Source organism: Cyprinus carpio, chromosome B22 (assembly GCF_018340385.1).
Source record: "Cyprinus carpio isolate SPL01 chromosome B22, ASM1834038v1, whole genome shotgun sequence".
Lineage (NCBI taxonomy): Eukaryota > Metazoa > Chordata > Actinopteri > Cypriniformes > Cyprinidae > Cyprinus > Cyprinus carpio.
Window position 1 is genome coordinate 7,368,404 of NC_056618.1, and position 5,792 is coordinate 7,374,195.

Genomic DNA, 5,792 nt, shown 5'->3' on the forward strand with positions numbered 1-5,792 from the left:
TTTTGTCTGTCATTTACTGCTTCTGTTTTATTCTTTGTAGGGAATGTAACTAAATATAGAGTGCATGGCACAGTGATTACAAAATCACTCATTTGGACATTTTCAAATTCAGCACAAGAACATAATTGCATCACCATCTCTAATAACAGCGCGACTTTTACCCACTGCACACACTAAATCTTATTAAATCTGCTGAATCTAACGAATATTGTCTCTAAATAACAATAATGACATCGTAACTGATCATTGCACTGCACACACTAAATCTTATTAAATCTCCTGAATCTACTGAATATTGTCTATAAATAACAGTATCACCATCACAACGAGAAGTTGACATATAGCTGCCCATAAAAGTCAAGTCAAATTTAGGCTATTTATATTGCATTTTTTACAACAGGCTACACAGTGTTTCAAAGCACCTTTACGGAAAACCATTATGTTAAAGTCTATACCTTTATTCTCTGTAGTCACATATAGCAGATTAAATAGCCCAGTCAAACACGAAAGCACCTACAAGAGCCATATAATTGTCAGAATTGGACCTGTAGCAGTGAAAGTAGTTTGCTTGGTTTAACAAATGGTGTTTCCTGATGGCAGTGGCCTCTATCAGCAGGATAATGCACACTGCAAAATGCAAAAAAAAAAAAAAATTCAGGAATTGTTTGAGGGCCATGGCTAATCCAATCCATGGAGGCCTTGGCCTCTAAATTCCCCAGATCTCAAGCTGGACCAATCCAATCCATGGAGGCCCTACCTCAAAACTTGCAGGACTTCCAGGATCTGCTGTTGATTTCTTGGTGTCATAGACGATGGGACATGTTCAGATGTCTTGTGGAGTCCAAGGCAGCACAAGGGAATCTACAAGATATTAGGCAGATGTTTTTCAGTGTAGCCTATTCCTGCTATAAGGACCTGAAAACTGTACAAGACAGACGGGTATTATTACTAGAAATTGACTGACAATTGGTTTTACCAATATTTTTGACTTATATTTAGGTATTCTTCTACGATCATTATTTCCATGAGTTTGAGTGGCGCCATCTGGTGTTTTCTAAAATAACATCACAGCACTATACATGTGCTGGTCATATAATTAGAATATCATCAAAAAGTTGATTTATTTCACTAATTACATTCAAAAAGTGAAACTTGTATATTATATTCATTCATTACACTCAGACTGATATATTTCAAATGTTTATTTATTTTAATTTTGATGATTATAACTGACAACTAAGGAAAATCCCAAATTCAGTATCTCAGAAAATTAGAATATTGTGAAAAGGTTCAATATTGAAGACACCTGCCCAGCCAGCAATGACATGTGGGGCCCAGATGAGGGCTTCATGGGCGGCAAATGTGGGCCCCATTATGGGCTTGCACCCGGGATCCACATTGGGGCAAGCCGTGGAAGCCCAGACGTACTAAAAGTGGGACCTGTAAGGGTACTGCATGGGTCTTAATTGGGCAATTCATGTCAGACCCATTTGGGCCCCACCTGCCCAAAGGGGTCCAAAGTGGGCTTTGCAACATGGCTACAGAGATGGGCTTTAAATGGGATCTGTAAGAGTCTTATGTGGGTCCTAACTGGGCAATTCATGCCAAACCCATTTGGGCCCCACCTGCCCAAAGGGGTTTAAAGTGGGTTTGCAACCGGGATCCACATGGGGGCCAGCCGTGGATGCCCAGGTGGGTTTTAAGTGGGCTCTGTAAGGGTCTTATGTGGGTCTTAACCGGCAATTTGTGAACTGCAAGAAATATATTAAGTTGAACAACAAAAATTATCTTTAAAAAACAATGTCACAACATACGGTAAACTAAAAAATATATTTAAAAAAAAATCTCTGAAAAAAAAACCCTCCAAAAATACAATACAAAATACACTCATTATATAATACACTGAACAACAAACATGATTTTAAATCTTAAACATTTATAAACAATGTGTATTCTTAAACATTTATAAACAATGTGTATTAATGTCTGAAAAAAAGAAAACACAACATCTCTCCAAAAAATACATCCAAAACAGTCATGGCTTTTGTGTTGTCGATGTTCTTTTTTCTCTTAGGGCTCTTGCAGCCCTCTCCCCGCCACGGTCACATGCGCCTGTGAACCATTTCCCCAGTGCCATTTCCACATCCTTTCGGTTCACATTCTGAGTTATAGCGTTACTCTTCAGTGCACCTAAAAACAAGGGAGCATAAGTCAATTTAGCAAGGTTCTTTTTTGCTCCAACTTGCAACTCTTCAAATCATTCAAACCATGGAGTTTTATGCCATTATTAACCCTTTTTCCATTACATGTTGAAATTTAGCCTCAAATGCACACCAGATTTGAGCGACATTAGAAACAGTTTTCCATGAATATATCATGTCATATCACATAACTTCCAGTCGAATCACAGACACGACAGCTGCCAGTGAAATGCGAAGCGCTGTCAGATGTTCAACACCAGCGGAGATCATATACATCTGGAGACTCAGAACAAATTGATAAGGATGTGCGCATGCATGCGGTGCTTTTTAGGTGAGATGACTCCGTATGCTGCTCATTCCAAATTACTACATTGAAGCCACCGTGGGGTGATATTTTGAACAGTTTATATTGCAAGTTTGATTATTTTATTCAATGTTTCTGTCTAACAGCTAACTTCAATACCTTTGGATGTGATTGCGGGGTACGTAAAGTAGTTGTTTTAAGATAAGCAAAACTTTGTCTATCACAAATTTGTCTTCGACTTGATCAACAATAGGGGATTATCACGCTGAAACGTAGTACTTCTGGTTATAGTGATGTTTGTGCACTGCCGCTTCCGGTGACACAGTCATCAGTCTGGCGATGAAGGACCTTAAGTTTGTTTACATATACTGCGTCTAGGCGATACTACTGCGATGTGGACCAAAAGTCATATCCCGATATATTTAGGCTGAATATGGTCCAGCCAGCAGAGCCATGTGGGGCCCAAATGGGTTTGACCTGGGCTATCTAACTGGGACCCAGCCAGTTTTGCACCCAGTTTCCATGTAGGCCCCACATGGATTTGCCCAGATGAAATGAACACTGCTTAGTTTGCACACCACAGGCTGTTTAATGTAACACTTAATCAGTGTTGGAGGTAATAGGATAATTAAGTGATTGAATAATGATTTTGTATTATTGAAGAACACCTGCTGTTAACAAGCATAATCACTGAAGGAAGAGAGAAACGCAAAGAACTACTTCCAGAAAACCACAGCCTTGGATGAAATCAACTGAAGATAAAATGCATTACATCTCTCTCAGATCTGAAGTTAAACAACTCCACAAACAGCATTTAGCTTCACTTGTACACTAAGCAGACTGACTTTATTTCTGTCCAGACATCCTACAGAAGTTAGGTATTAAGAATTAAGCAGAGGGCTTTGATGTAGCGGTGCTTGTTTAAAATAATAGTTTGATTTGATGTTACCATTGTGGCGATCAGTGTGTGCTTTAGTCAGGCTCTTGACTTTTTAACATTAGTTTTTCTCTTGACAGCTGTGTCTGTTTGTTATGGTGAGAACAGCAAGAGAAAATATAATCAGATGCTGTAAGCTGATTGATGGTAGGAATATAATCATTATATATTGGCGTAACTCATTGATATTATGTGGGAGGTTTATATGGGTAGTATGTTATTAATTCTGTTTTATTGTTATGATTCTACAGCAAGAGAATAATAGAAATTAATCTAACAACATTTTGAATTATGATAACATTTAGATATACACAAATATCAAGAATCAACAAATGAAACCAAACAAATCAAAAATCAAATTATTAATCTCAAAAATTTAAACTCGCTTCATGGTGCACTGCATTCTGAGTGCATCATACGAAACTTATCTATGGCTCCCAGAATGCATTGCACCATTGAAGCATGTCACCATTGTTGAGATTCATATGCTGATTCTTGATGTCTGTGTGCGAGTAAAACTCACAGGAGCCCAAAATATGTAAATGGTGTGTTATAAATCGTTTGATGTTCTGATTAAATTCTATTATATATAAACCTTACACATAATCAGTCAAAAGTCCTGGGCCCCATTCCAAGTAGAAGGTTTAACAAATTGTAAAACCAACCCTGATCTCTGAGCTGATTTACCCTACAAACAAAAACCCTAGGTTGTTCTTGTGTCCGCAGCCTAAGGAAAGCTATCATCAATGGAGCTCGGATACAGCGATTCACCATGACAACGAGGGAGAAAAGGACGTGTTGCAGCCATTTTTTCATCGGATGTGTCACAAGAAATGCCAAACCGCTGCGGCGCAAGATAGAATGCTCGTTACTTTATTGCATATACATTCCTACACTTGAGTAGGCTATTTCAAATACAGGGAAACTGTTTCAAATGTGAGAATTACACTGTTGTGTAGGCTAAATGCAATCCCACTGTGTTCAGGCATAATAGGTAGCAGTTGAAAATGAAATATTTTAAAATATTCTGCTTGACATTCATATTTGGTGACAACTTCAGGTTTGTGAAACTTCACAAGAACGCAGATTTTAGTAGACCTGTGATTGTGAGTACTCTCACCCTTCAGTACTCTTTTGGACAGGGTGACCAGGCAGCTGGATTCAGTGCACCCTCACACCAGGATTTTATTTATGGACTTTTCCTCTGCTTTTAATACTGTACACACAGACACACTATTGCACCGTCTGGTGGAGCTTCAGGTCCATCCAGCACTGATTTTATGGATTAAGGGTTTTTTACAGAATAGCAGGTTTTAGTAAATGGTTTTAAATCCAGTAAGCTGTTTTTAAACTCAGGACTCCCACAAGGTTGTGTTTTATCTCCCAATCTCTTCTCTGTCCATCTCTTGCAGCAGTGAAGGAATGACTCTTTAAATATGCAGACGACATGGCCTTAGTAGCCCATCTGACAGGTGCCAATGCGCTGTCTGACTACCATCAGGCAGTTAGCAATCTGGCCAGGACTTTTAAGGCAAGTTTCCTCGAGCTCAACATTGGAAAGACCAAGGAACTGTGTTGTGGTAGCAGAGGAACACTTACCAAGACACAAACACAGCTTTTCCAGCCGATCAGCATTTATGGCCAACCTGTAGAACAGGTCAAATCTTTTAGATAACTCGGAACAGAAATAGACGGATCCCTCTCTTTCTCCGAACACACAGAATATGTGTACAAGAAGGCCCAGCAGCGCCTCCACCCGAGAAAGCTCAGGACTTTTAATGTCAGCAAGGACATTTTAACCACAGTCTACACATCACTGATAGAATCCACTCTCACATTTAACATCTCTTCTTGGTACAATGCACTCACCACTAAATACAAAACAAACCTCACACGAATAATAACACAGGCTGGCAAAATAATTGGCTCCCCCTAAACCCCCCTATCAGATATTTACACTCACTAGCCGCTTTTCCACTGTCGGGCCAGTGCGAGCCAGGGCTTAAAACGGGCCGGGCGGGGCTAATAGCCTCGGGCCAGTAGCACCGAGGCCAGAATAGCACATCGTTTCCACAGTCGGGCCAGAAGCTCCGCTGCGCTTTACTAAAACCCGCCCTTTACACGCCTCTCAGGAACAACGTCATGCAACCCTATAATCATATTTTATGACAGATAAAATATGGTACTAAATAAATACACAATTGTGATAAGCTGTAATATAAACATTTACCATGTTTATTATGGTAACGTTAATGTTTAGTGTGCATAGTCTTTTACATCGCTTACAAATATTTCTGCCTTTTATGATGATTATAATCCACATCGGATTGCGTTGTTTCAAACACTCGCT